General features: G+C 49.4%; 1 protein-coding gene across 6 annotated transcripts in view; it reads left to right on the top strand.

Annotated features, from left to right (window-relative positions):
* Window positions 1–4,488: 4,488 nt before the first annotated feature.
* Window positions 4,489–14,329, top strand: part of ATP2B1 (ATPase plasma membrane Ca2+ transporting 1) — a 63,593-nt gene continuing 53,752 nt past the window's right edge. Inside the window, exon 1 of one of the 6 annotated variants that reach the window (XM_064450684.1) lies at window positions 4,489–4,589. The gene's annotated coding sequence lies outside the window, so the exon portion shown is untranslated. Of the gene's footprint in view, window positions 4,590–4,732; window positions 4,906–5,075; window positions 5,236–6,061; window positions 6,079–14,329 lie in introns of those variants that run through there. The other 5 variants (XM_064450696.1, XM_064450705.1, XM_064450667.1 and 2 more) reach the window with 5 other exon arrangements.

Raw genomic sequence — 14,329 nt, 5'->3', positions numbered from 1 at the left:
TAATAGCAGCTTCAGGGAGACAGGCAACATTATTTTCCACAAACCCATCTAGTGAACCGGACCAAATTGCTTCCAGGACAACCTTGCTTGAGACTTTGGCCATCCTTTAGGAATTCAGCAATGAAGAGACAAAGGTCTAGACCTGGGGGAGAAACTATCAGCTCCAAACTGGGGAAGTGCTACATGGGAAAAGCCACTGCAGTGGAGGTAGCTGGGGGCTCGCTGTATGTATTTTTGAGCTCTGCTAGTACACCATTTGCAGACTAATAACACACATTCGTTCACCGGTCATTTCTCCCTTTCTAAGAGGCAGCCATGGCCATACTGTCTTATCACATCCATACTTGTTTTTATTGTCTAATGTTCTATCATGAAAAGTTTCCCAAACATGTTTTTTTCCTGCTCTTTATAGCAGTGTGAAGTATGGTTACCCTCCCCTGCTCTCTTTTTTTCCTTTCCTCTCTCATGTCTGATCCAAGTCCTTTAACTGGTCAGATTCTCCATCAATTTCAGTATTTCATGCTTTGTTATTTTTTTCTTTGCATGTCGACACTGTGCCTTTGTTCATGAAATATCTTTCTATTCTTTCAGCTGATCTGGGGCTGTAAATCTGCTGTGCTGTGGTGGCACCTGAAAAGAACATGCAAAGAAGAAACAGTTAACATATGAAGTCCAGTGTATTTTTAACATATATTTCAAGTATATAAAAAAGGGATTTGTGCCATAACTGTTGCATCTCACATTCCTTTGGTTATTTCTTTTTTATCTTTCACCCTCCTAATCCTGCAGTATCACAGTAAAAGAACATAAAACTAAAATAAAAAAAATTAAACTAAAAATGTTGTGAGGGAAATTGAATAGAGCAAAAAGAAGTCAAGTATTTAAAATTATCATATGCATTCACAACAGGAAACAGAATATGCACAAACCCTGAGCTCCTGAACAGTCAAGAGAAAGAATTTTGAACTGATAAAAATGCAAATGTTTACAGATAGGCCTCTTTCCTAAGGGAGGGGTGGACTATTTCAGGATGAATGGTGTGATACTGTTTTGTTTCACAAGGTCATTGCTGGGCTGCAGGGATGAATGATAGAGCAATTTGGTCATTGTGACACCTACAAGATGAGCAGAGAGGTCAATTGTTTGCTTATCTAGATGGTTGTGTGGTCTTTTAGGCAACAGATTAATCTGTTAGAACGGAACCATCACATGATGCGGCCCCCACGGCCGGCAGGAATCGGGGCAGGCCCCAGCCAGGAGTATGGGGAACAGGAATCTTCTCCAGGGTGGTCTGCAGAGAGTGGACAAACAGTAGCACTGGGCTGAGAAAGCTGACTGGGGGAAGTGCAGCTGGCATGGAAAATGTTTGGCTCTGCAAGCCCTGTGGAAGCTTTGGACGCTCATCTCTCTGGGCTCTCCCACACAAATATTCTCCCAACTCCTCACTCTTCCTCCGTGCTCTCCAGTTTCATAAAAATTAATTCATTGACTGAGTTTGAACAGGATCAGCATTAGCAGGATAGTCAAGAAACCAGTTTCAAAATGAAATAAAGTTTAGATCTGTGCACACACTACAAAGTCTGTTTTCTACTTTCATTCTCAGGTCAAGCCCACCATGCGGTTTTGCCAAGTGGCCCCTACTTTGTACGGGACGTTGACATGTTCACTCAGACCTTGGCAGCCTTACTCATTTTTGACCAAACATTGCAATGATCCAAATACTCCAATTCATACTCTATATGTTGAAAGTCTCAGGTAGATCAGATTGAGGCAACCCACTCAAATTCTCTGTGACACATTTTCTGCCTCTATTAAAACGTATGATACTTCTGTCATTAGAGTGTTGGTCATGGAATGAGTTGAGCTATTGTCACTGATTTGTCAAGCCTGGCCTTTCCAAATTGTCTGCGATCCACACCGGATTTTCCCAAAATGGTAATGCTTCCTCAAAAGTTAAATGAAAGATCTCCAGAAATATTTCTTTGTGCATCTTGGTTTTGCTTGCTTTATGCAATTGGTGACCTACATTACATGGAATGTTTTCTGTTAGTCAGTTACATGTCCTAACCTTTAGAAATAGGAGGAGCGCCTATTTTCTCACAAAAATCATGAAGAGTATTGTAGCTCAAGGATTAATTTGGAAAACGTTTTGAAATCCTCAGGGAGAAGATTCTGTAGAGCTAGAAGAAATTTGTTCTTACTTTCAGTAGATGTGTTGCATGTTTTTGTGCTATCCTGGTATATCAGTGCAAGAGGAACATTAAATAATAATGATTTTGTGCCTTGAAATATGTACCCACTTAAAGATTTCTGCCATGACAGTATCTCAAAAAAATTAATGTTGATATGTACCCCTCCCGCCTCTGCTTCCTTCCTGCAAAGGAAGTAGGATATTATTCCCATTCCATAGACAAAGAACCGAAGCACAACCTACCTACCTTCCCTCAAGACAAAAGGAAGCAGGTACAGACACGTACCCAAACTGCAATGCGTTAAACACATCATCTCCTTCTTAGCTGTACCAAAGCTAATTTTGTCTGCCTGAGAGCTAGGGGATATGACAGAGCCGTGCAGAACACATCTGCCAGTCAGTCTTATAAAGCTGTATCAAGAAATGCAATTTCCAAGTGCCTGGGGAAGCCTCGCTGAGTTACAGCGATTGGTGCAGAGGAGGGTGCTGAACTGCAGACAGATTGTAAGAGAATTTGCTTTATATGTGTTGAGATAGTTTTATATTCTCCTTCTGGGAAGAAATGCAAGAAAACTCCTCAACAGAACGGTCTGCAGGATTGCTTACCTCAGTGTTTTGATTTTTCAATTGACCTCTAGATACGGAGAGGTAAGGTAGTATTTTTAGCAACATCCAAATCGGGCAGGAGCCATTTACTGCTCACAGTCTCTTTTGATTGCCTCTCTTGAACAAGGAGGAAAATGTAACAAGCATTCAGGTAAGAAAGAAAGAGACAATGAGGCTCAGGCAAGCCATGATAATAACGTAGTTAGGATGATTTATTTATTTGCCAGTCCTTGTGGGCTGTTTTGTGCTGACTTCATCCTGTTGCTTTAACCCTCTAGGCTCTGCACCACCTCGGGTCTGCAACAGTAGCGATACATGAGCTTCTCCCTTTCATTTCTTTTGCAGCACTGGCTCTGGCAGCAGTGGGATTTGAGCGGTAACAAAGGAGAAGCAGGGTATTTATGGCAGGCTCGGAGAACCTGACAGCCTGTGGCACAGCTGGCCAGTCATTCCAGCGAGATGCCCAACAGAGAGGCGGGCAGGATGTCAAAACAAGGCTCGAAAAACCACACAAAGGGGTTATAGAACTATGTAGGGTTTATGGATGGGGATTTTTCATTGGGGTGGGCGCGGGGGTGTGTGTGTGAAGCGTGATCTACCGCATTGGAAGAGGAGAACTGAAATCAGGGTCTTTATTTCCACTTTCATTCCCAGCCCTGTTATTCACTTCCAGCGTCTCCCCGGAAAACTCGCTTGGGCTCAAACGTTCACAACCCCGTTTATTTCTCTTTCCCCAAGCGAAGAGCCTTCGACTGGAGGCAGGGGGGTGCTGAGCACCTGCGGCCCCCGCACCTTCCCCGCCCTCCTGCGGGGGTTCTCGGGCCCCCCGAGCGGCGGACGCGCCGGAGGGGCGGCTGCACCCGCTGCTCCCGGTCCCCGCCGCCGGCGGGGAGCGACACGCCCGTCCCCGCCGCTCCAGACCGCAGCGGCCCCGCGCAACAGGGGACCCGACAACCCCCGCCGCGGCGGGATTCCCCGCGGGGCGCCCGGTTCCTGCCCGCAGCCGCCGCAGAGCCTCGCCCGGGCTCCGCCGCGCTCCCCGCGCCCGCTGCTGAGGAGCCGCGAACGCGCCGGTGAGGTCCCCGCCGCTCCCACGGACACCGACACGGCGCTCCGCACCGCCCGGCTATCCTCGGGTGGCGGGGAGGGGAGGGGGGCGGGGGGCGCCGCCGCGGGCCCCGGCACGGCACGGTGGGGCACGGCGCCCCCGCGCCCCCTGGGGCAGGGGAGGACCGCGCCCTGGGCGCGCCGGCGGACCGTTAGGGCGGCCCTGCGCGGTCACGCCTCCCCTCACGGCGTCGCCACCGCCCCCGGGACGGCCCCCGCCCACCGGGGCAGCCGACGCGCCCCGGCCCCGCGGATCGGCTCCCTCCCTCCCTCGCGGGACCGCGGCCGCTCCCGCCGCCGGGGGATCCCCGCGCGCCCTCCCACCCACCCACGGGGCAGTCCCCGGCCCCGCAGGCGGCGGCCCGCGACCCACCAGCGGGGGGACGCCCCGCCCCCCCCACCCCGCGGGAGCCGCTCGTGGCAAAGTCACCGACCCCCGAAGCCCGCCGGGCTCCATCAAACGCCGCGGCCCCGCCCACCGACGTCATGGAAACAAGCGCGTCAGGCCGCCGTCCGCCAGTGGCGGCGGCGGGGGGGCGGGGAGAGGCGCGGGGTCCCGCCCCCGCAGGCGCCGTGCCTACCGGAGCCCCTCCTCCTCCTCCCTCATTGAAGACGCCGCACGTCGGGACCCCCCCTTCCACAGCCGCGCGAGGGGCCCCGTCACGTGACCGGCGCTCCGCAGGCGGTGAGGGGGGGGGCGGCGGGGACCGGCGGCGGCGCCGAGAGGGGAGGGGGATAGGGAGGGGAGGGGGCGGTGGCGGCGGCGCGAGCGGACAAGTGAGTGACCGCGGCGGGGCGGAGGAGGGGGGCGGGCGGATCGCGGCGCCCCGCCCCGCCCTGCCCGGTGGCGCCCGGCTCCTGTAGCGGTTGCTCTGCGGCGCTGGGGCTCGGCGGCGCGCTCGGCGCTGCCCGGTGCCGGCGGGGGGAAGGAGGCGGGCGGGCCCCGGGGAGCGGCGGCGGCGGGAGCGCCCGCGAGGAGGGCGAATCGCTGGTTCCTGCCGGTGAGGCGACGGGGGCGGGGCGGGCTGTTCGCGTTCCCCCTCCTTCCTCCTCCTCCTCCTCCGCCCCCCCCGGCTCTCCCCGCGCCGGTGCCCCCCCTCCCTCCTTCCCTCCCCAATTCGGTCGCCGCTTCCCCCCCCGCCCCCTCTCCCCTCCCTCCCTCCCCCCGCGGCCGCAGGGCGGGGGCGGCGCGGCGGGGCCGGCCGGCCGTGGGCAGGGCGGGGAGCGCGGGGACCTTGTGCGCTCGGCGAGCGGGCGGCGGCGGCAGGTTCACGGGCGCCTTGTCCCGGCCGGCGGCTGAGCGGCGGCGGGGTCGGCCCCGCGGCGCCGAGGTAAGCGCGGCGGCTCCGGGCGGATCTCCCGCCGTCTGGCCGGGGCGGGAGGCGGCGCGGCGGCAGGTGCAGCGTTGCCCCGCTCCCGCCGCGGGCCGTGGCCGGGCTCGCCCGGGGAGGCGGCGCGGCTGGTGCGGCGGGGTGTCCGCGGCGGCGGCGGGGCCGGGTGCCGCGCTGCCGAGCTTTCGCCGGTTTTCCCCGCAGGTAACCGGAGCGCGCACCTGGCCGCCGCCGTGCAGCCGGGGCGCGGCGGCGTGACCTTGAGGGCAGCGGATGCGGGGCTGAGCCGCCGCGGGAGCGCAGCCGCCGGGCGCGGCGCCGCCGCCGACCCCGTGGCCGGGCAGGGCCGGCGCGCCGCAGCCCCCGGCGGGCGAGCGCGCACACGCCGCGGATTAAGCCGGGTTAAGTAGCCGGGATTAGCCCGCTGCGGCTGCACGACACCGACATCCCGGGCGCCTCTCCGCCGCCCCGCGGGGGCCTGGAGGCCGGCACCCGCGCAGCCTCCCCCGCCGCCGCCGCCGCCTCCTCCTCTTTCTCTCCCTCCCTCCTTCGCCCGCCGCGCCCCCGGGGCGGTGTTTTTGGCCGGGGCCGGGTCGTACGCTGCTCTCCCTCGGAGCGGGCGGGCTGTTTTGATTTATCGATGCCGGGCCGGGCGGCTCATCGACCGGCGCGGGCGGGGAAGGGATGCGTCGCCCCTTGGGGAGCCGGGAGCGCGAAGCCCTCGCCGGCATCGCGTCGCGGGTGAACGTGGGGCCGCTCCGCGGTGGGAAGCGCCTCTAACGGCGGTGGCGGCGGTGTCATCCTCGTCCCGGCGGTACGTGTGAGCTTCGGATGCGGCCCCACGTGAGTTTGGGAGCGGGCCGGGGGCGGGCAGCGGCCGCCGGGCGCGGGAGGGAGCGCTCGCCGCTCACGGTGGCGCGGAGGGCGGGTGTCCGCGCTGCCGCCTGCCCGGGCTTCCCGCCGATCCCCTCGGGCTGCCGGCAAGGGCTGAGGTTGGAAGGATTTAGGGTCTCGGGAGGAAGGTCTCCTGGAAAGCCGACGGGCGGAGGTGGTCGCCTGGTGTCGGGGAGCGTTTCTTTCGGCGGGGCGAGCGGTGGCTGCCGGAGGGTGGGGGGTGTCAGCCTCAGCCCGGTGCAGCGGTCGGCGATCGGGAGCTGTGGGTGAGTCTGCCCCGGGTTTTGCAACCTGAGGGGCAACCTATTCGCGCAGATGTAACAGGAATCTATGCGGTGCTATATGCCTGTTCCACACTCGACATGAATCCTTACTGATATTTAAATGTTTCTTTTACATTTTGCTTTTTAATTTGTATGAGAAGGGGGGGGGGGGGGGGGAAGAAAGATGCACAGTAAACAAATGTCGGGGGCTTTTTTTCCCTTGTCATTTTAAGATCCCCATTACAGAAATCCTTAAATATCTATTACATATGGCATTCTTAAATTGGTAACTTCAGCTGCTGAGGCTTTCTTCTCAAGGTCTGTTCAAAAGGAACTGGTGATAATACCTTATGCCTTGTCTTAAACCGTTGTTCTGAGCGTGTGTTTTCACTGCTATCTGGTTTAACAGTGTTTGAGGGGTGTGATTAGCTAGGTGAATATTCAAATCATGTCCCTGAACGTGTCCCTTTTTGGAAGTGAGGTCCCAAGGCAAACATACCTGTGAAACATGTCTTGGATGATTAGCGACTGGCAATCCTGACGTGCTGGGGGAGAGGTAGAGTGTGCCTTTGGAAGAAACTCCACCTGTCCAAAAAGCTGCTGCATCTTTAAAAACCCCATGGGTCCTAATGAATTTGAGTTGAAACAGCGTTTTTAAGTGCTTGAAAAGATCTTGGCTACATAACTTGCCAACTCCTTGGTTCATCATACAGTGTATTCAGGAGGTGGTAACTGTGGCTATAGCCAGTGCCCTTTTTTTTTTTTCCTGTTTGTTGGAGCTTTTCGAGGATTTCTTCCAAACATCACAAATCGTGAATTCCAAAAGAAGTAAACTTGTGTATCTTTAAACTATTGGCTCTTTTGGCAGTAACAGCTTCCAATGTACTAGGACTTTAATACTTATGGCATAATGAATGGAAACTCTCTCGGTGTCAGTGGAAAAAGTGGTCACTGAATTCAGTGAGGAAAAAAAAAAAACCTCGTACACTTCAATGTGAAATTTTTGGTCTGGAACAGCATCGTTGGGTCGTTTGGTGTATTGAACAGAAAAAGGAGCATTATGGTAACCCACCCAGGTTGAGTTGTCTGAAGAAAAAAGGGGATCCTGTGCTGTGTGCAGATGCTTGCAGGTTTCCCCAGTCAGTGGTGCTATCTCGGTGCTGAATTGCAACATTATTACTTCAAGTCATTCAAAGAAAAATGCTGCTTATGATGCAGATAACTAAAATGATACAAGTCAAAACTAATTTTAAAGGGAATTGTGGCTGTACTCTGTGTATGCACACATACAGTGACTCACTATTGCATATTAAGCAGATGTGTTTGGGAACTTAAAGCAGAAAGCAGACTAGTGTCACATTAGCATTGGGTAAACTGTGTGTTGGTTTCTTACAAAGTTGCATTACATACAGAGAATGATACAAGCAGAGGATCCCTGTTCGTGTAATATACAATCAGCTCATAATCTGTGAGTGATGCTCCCAATTAAAATGTTCTGCAGTCTAATGTCAATCTCATTTAGAAAGTAGCTCTTTCGTGGACCACAATATAGAGAACTTCTGTCAGCTGTTAAAATTCAGAAGGTCTAAACCATGTTGTGGAAGCTTAACAGGAAGCTGAGAGGTGTGTAAATGTCCTGCAGCTCACAGTTTTGGGGGGTTTTGGGGTTGTTTTGGGTTTTTTGTTTTATTCTTTCTTTTTTTTTTTACTGTTTGAGTTTATTTGGAAAAGAATAATATGATAAACTGGAGTCAGTCATCAGATAAAGATATTAAGAAGGAAGAAACATAGGCTGGATCTGCGGAAGCCACCTCAGAAACGGATGCTTTGGAAGAATTAACTTTGCCAACATGTAAGATTTTAGAGCTGGGAACTCGGTATTAACTGACAAGTTCAAAATTGACTTGGCAAAGCAATCAATAACATTCCATAGCAAACAAGCCTCCCTTGACATAAGGGTGGACAAGATAACCTAAAGTATCTTCTAACTCAAATTTCTTCCATTAAGGTAGACTAAATATTAATGGCACCAAGCATTCTCTACCGCTGAAATGTGACCTCAGTGATGTCTTTCAGTGTTTGAACTGTTTATTTTAATATAGGTTCGCTTCTGTTTTTGAAGGGAAAATAGCATTAATGCAACAAGGATGTGTATTTTGCTCTGTAGAAGTCAGCCTTCAGTTAGCAAAATTTAATCTAATACATAATAATGAACAGCCTTGATTAGCCCAGGCCATTTAAATGTAAATATCCTTTGAGAAATAAGGAAGACTACTTGACTCTGTAGTGGATTTTATTACTGAAATGCATGCTTACTTTCCTCCAAAAGGATCAATAAAATTGCAATAATACTCTTAAATTTGTACTCTTTGGTATTCTCTACTTGTCTTAAAATGAATAATAATAATAAAAAAAATACTTGTTAAAAGCTGCTGTTCGGGAGATAATGATCTTTCTTGTAGACTATTTTAATTAAAAATTAGATAAAATCTAGGGGTTGCAGTATTGTGTCTAAAAAGCTAAGGTTAGCCCTGCCTACTGGCTTGCTCTAGTGCTTGTAATAGTCTCAGGTAGGGGTTTTTTTGTTTGGTTTGTTTTTTTTTTCCAACCTGTAGAATTTTCTCTTGAAGGTATCATTTTTATTTCTCCTTACAAAGTTAACTGATTGAAAGACAAGGAAGGCAGCAGACATGAGATGATACTGTTGCCTGTTTGAAAAAGCAAAGTGAACCTATAGACTATTTATGTAGAGGACGGGTAGTTCTCATGAGCATTAAGAATTACTGATCTAACTCAAAATGGCTTGTCTTTAGATTTGGATATCTTCACTTTTAAATAACTGTCACTAATGGTAGTTTTCCCCTAGCTTTGGTTTCAAATAGCGGAAAAGACCATGTTCACTAATTGCACAGCAGAATGGTAAAAATTAAGGAAGGAAGGATTTTTTTGTGTGTGTTCATGAAGCTCCCCAGACCTTTGTAGCCACATTTAAAAACTAAGAATGTGTTCAGCATCTCTGAAACAGGGCAGTTCCACAGAGAAGGTGGAAGCAATGATAATAAGCAGTGTAGAAGGAGGATTTCTGGGTGGTACCGTGTACAATGAAATCAACAGGCAAAAAATTAGGCTAACCCATCCGGGAATGGTTGCACCTTTTCACACTGAATGTAATTTTAATACAAGTACATGGTATTGTCTAGTTTGTCTTTTATTTCTAAATTATCAGGCTTTCAAATGTAGTTTATAAAAATGAGTTACTAGTTTTCGTGACAGGTTTCACTTGATATGGACAGTAAATTTGAGGGATCTGCCTCTTCAGGCTATTCATATTCCAGTAAACATTATGAAAGTGATTTCTGCTGCCACTTATAAATCTTATTCTAACTGACAGATGACAGCAGGAGGTGTTATTAGTTTAATTTTGGTGAATTGCAAAGAAGGCATGAGGCTTTCTCAGTTGGTATTTCAAAGGTCTGGTGGGAGAAGAAATATAAGGAAAATGTAGGAGGCATTTAAAATAAATAAAAAAAAAAAGCCAGAAATAGCTCTGAAAATAAATCCAAATTCTTTTTGACTAGTAAGAGGTAAGATGTAACAGCATATTCCAAGACAGGCAAAGAACATCTGCCCTGCCTTTGGAGAGGAATGGACTGAAGAAGAGGGTATACCCTCCCCTTACTGCTGTTGGCAACCATACTGTGCAGTTCAGGAGTGCATGGATATGTTTTTGGGATGGCAGAGTTGACAAGTTTTGGTGCTGGCAACTAACTCTGGCTGGTTTTGCCACTTAAAATGTGAGCCGTGTCTCACCCTAGGGGTAGTGTTGGCTTATTGCTGGCTATTTTCTGATACTGCTTTGGAGAAGGAGAGAGCTAGGCAAGTTCCTGTATGGCCTCCTGCTTATGCAGACCAGTGAAGTTCACCATATCTCATTGTTTTTTTTTTTTTCAGCGTTTGCTTACGAGCTGGATACCACCTTAATTCCCAGTAAGCACAGGAAACACCGTGTTCTTAAAACACACTTCTGCGGAGCCTATCACTTGTAATCTGCTACCCTTACTTGTGCCCTTATATTCACAGAAAGATAAGGTGGCAGCAGGCAATACAACACTGAGTTCTGACCACTTGGTGTACAGTGTCTGGTCTATGAAGAGGAGGCCTGGGATGTAGCATGCTCTGCATAGGTGATAGTGACAAACCCCATCTCAAGGCAGAAAAGATGATTCAGCCGCTGTTGCTTTAAGCAACTATTTAACTTCCTGGGACTCAACCCAAAGTTCACAGTGATGTGCTCTTTTTCTGCTTGTCTTACATCTTCATTAAAATTAATATCAAAGTTTGAGTTTCAAGATTTTGAATCCAAGATGAACTTAATCGCCTTTTACAATACATGCACCACTGGAAGAAAAATCAAGTGCTCTTTTCGCTGGAGTGTTACAGATGTTCCCTTACACAGAGATTACACAACCTTTTGTGTGCTTGTTATTTGACAAGTGACTGGCGGCTTTTCCACGTGGCTTTTTCAGGATTGCTTCTGTGTCTGTGCAAATACAAGGATGTGTTGCTTGCGGTGTGTACTTTGGCTTCCTGTACTACTGCATTTCTAAGGAAATCAAGACGTCTTGGGTCTTACGTGACATCAGAATATTTATCTGGATTAAAAACAACTGATAGCTCTGTATGGGGAAAGGAGGAAGAAGAGACATTAGCTATGTTTGGTGTTTTTCTGCCATAGAAAGAAACAGCCATAGTGCTATGCTCTTTGAAATAAGGAGCTTAGCCACCAGCAGTAAAGAAGTCTTATAGCTACCGCAAACCTTTTGTAGCAATACTTGTAGAATATTATAAAGAGTTAAGAGGATGGCCACTGTGACTCTCCAAAAGCTTAGAAAACATTTGATTTTGTATGGTAGGTGTTTCAAGAGGTGGGAGTCTTTCAAGTCCTGATCAAAACACTTGCTAGACGCTTCTGTTAATGTAAGATGTTTGATTGCTTTTTTTTAATATTCCAAAGTTATGGCATACTTTTATCATGGCCTTCTGAAGCTGCTGTGTTGATCAGCATAATGCAAGAGACTGCGAGGACAGTGAGACAGCCTCATTTGTACTTGCCTATTTGGCTTGTCACTGTGATGGGAAAGTTTCGTGGGGTGTCTGGAGGGGCCTGATAGCTACTTTCATTTCCACTCTGGCCTGGGCTGCTCAGTACGCCCCCTTCCTTTGTGCCATCTCTGCTCCTTTGACTCGCTGCCCCAGTAGATTATTTGCATTACGCAGTCCTCGTGCCCAGACCGGGCTCTCCAAGGTGAGAGGCAAGGCTTGCACGAGGGAAGCAGCATGAGTGTTTGGATCGGTGGTTTAGGAACATTCCTCCTTATGTGGTCGTTGGGTGAAGCTGTTCCCTAGAGAGTATTCACCTTTTCATGTAGAAGAACTTGAAGTTACTGTTTTGAAAGTAGATTGGAAAGTAGTTTGAGTGCCAGCCTTCAACTAATGGCTTTCTAGAAAAGTGGTTTTGTATTTATCCATAAGGATCTTTGCACTAAGTAAAATATTGAAGAATATTACAACACTTTAGCTATATGCCTAGGTGTTTTCTGATACTGCAGTGGAGGAAATTAAAAATATGCTTGTCATATTGTGCATCCAGACTTGCTTTCTGAGGTTTTTACTTAGACAAAACTGAGGAGATAGTAAGAAGAAATGGGTAGAAAAAATGACAGGTATGGTTAGCCCTTAAAATATCTCAGGAAGGGTGATTTTTTTGAACCTCTCCTGGCTATTTAGGTACAGGAGAGGCTAAAGCAGGGTCTTCATATGCATATTGAGAAGGAGTTTTTACACTTCTATCTAGGTGCTACTGCTTTCACTGTTGATACTGCACTTTAAATTCCTTCACATCTCTTGGGTCTGCCAGTTTTCCTTCACTTGGGAATGAAGGTGGTGCAAAACTTCATGAAGCCTATGGAATACAGTGCAAATCAATACTTAAATTTGAGCAGTGTCTAGCAGCTTCACTCTGGTGAGGTTGTGTGAAACATGAAATTATTTAAACTGGCTGGCAGGATCTGTGCCAGATGGATTTCAAATATACATAGTTGAGAAGCTGGGGACTGACAGCTGGGGAAGGTGCTCTACCACTGATGGCACAACTGCTTTACTTCTGCTTTACTAATGACTCAAATCACTTCAGCTTGTGTTCACCTACTTCAGCTCCAAAATCCTTGTAGGTAGCAGTGACAATGACTTTCTTGTTCTGCAATGAGCTTGCTTTGCATAGTGAAATGTCTTAACATCTTCACAAAGTCTGATTTCAGATGTGTGTTTTGGTGATATGTGCATCTGGCTGCAGTGACTGGAGATCTAGGGGTTTGTTTCTAAACTGGAGCTGTCTTTCTAAAGCGAGTTGAAAGGAATTTAGTAATAAAGCTCTAAATTATCTAGGATTTGAGAAGGCTTTCTTGCCTTTCAGATTTTCTTTTGCATGTTAGTTGGTTTCTGTTAGTGGAGGCACTTGCAGTGGAGCTATGCTTCAGAAGGAGACAGCCGCTTATGGTCCATACCAGCTTACAGGAACCTTTTGAAAGAGCTTTAGTACAAACACACACTTTCAGAAATGAAATACCAGCATGTAAAGCAGTGGTACATACCAAGGATATCATCTGCCTGTGAGTAAACAATTCACATGTGGCTTTCTTTTTTCCCTGTTGATCCTGGCATTGCTGGGCACCTCTCAGAAAAGGTTGTCTTCGTTATGCAAAGTCTGACACCCTAAAGCTGCAGTGTGAACTTAAGCTACCTCAAACTACAGGAAATCAGTTTTGCAGACCAAAAAATACAAGGGGTCGATACTTGAGGGAATTACTTTATATTTTCTGGGAAGATACTCTAGTAACATTTTTGGTAAGTGAACTGCTCACTCAAACTGAAATGCTGAATTTGTGTAGGCTCAAAGTTTTCTGTTCTCATTCTACTGTCAGATCTAAAGCTAGATAAATCAATATGGAGAATAAAGCTATATATATAGCAGTGGGCAAAATACTTTGAACTGGACAAAGTAAATACATGTTACTTTGAAGCACTGGGTCATAAAACAGGCCTGTTTCAAGCTCCTGATGGGAGTTGCCAAAGGTCCCTCCTGAGCATTATTGAGCCAGCAAAGTGATAACACTACTGAAGGGCTTTCCTCTTTGCTGTGGTGGTCAGCAGTAGCTGCAAATGGTGATATGTGTCTGGTGCTGGACTGTGGTGGCAGGGCTGCCGGGTGGTCTAGCTCCCTAGGGGTAAGGGTGGACAGGGAAGATGGGTCTGCCTCAGCTGCCTGGCACCGGCCTCCCTGCAGTGAGGCTGGAGGAGGAGGTCTGTAGGAAAGATCTTGACCACCCTACTGGGTGGGGGAGCTGGAATCAGCAGCTGGGTGCTCCTGTGCTGGCGAGGACGAGCCCATGCTGGGCTGCATTAGCAAGAGCGTGGCCAGTGGGTTATTTCCCTCCATTGTGCTTGTGAGGCTGCACCCAAAATGCTGGCCTGTTTTGCACCTCTCCTGACGGAAAGAGGCTGGCAGAGGGTTGCTAAGCTGGTGAGGGGCTTTCCTATGGAGCGTGGGGAGAGGTTGACTGAGTTGGCTTTGCTTGACCTGGAAAGGAAAAGGCTAGGGAGGGACCCTGGTGACAATCTCCACTGGGATCTCACAGAGAAGGTGCAACCAGGCTCTTCTGTTCCCCAGGATGAACATGAGGGTAAGGAGAAGACCTTCTGTGATTGACTTGAGCTGGTGAGGCCTGTTCTGTGCTGAAAGGAGACAGTCCTGGTCTACCCATGTGACCTTCCGGAGGAACTGCTGGTGTTGCCGCTGTCTTCCTTGTCACCGCTTCTCATCTAGGGCTGTCCCCTGACCTTGTGGTCAGGTGAGCGTCAGTGCTGGCACAGGCCAGGGC

This window comes from Phalacrocorax carbo, chromosome 1, assembly GCF_963921805.1.
Source record: "Phalacrocorax carbo chromosome 1, bPhaCar2.1, whole genome shotgun sequence".
Taxonomy (NCBI): Eukaryota; Metazoa; Chordata; class Aves; order Suliformes; family Phalacrocoracidae; genus Phalacrocorax; species Phalacrocorax carbo.
This window is presented reverse-complemented; position numbering and strand designations above follow the sequence as displayed.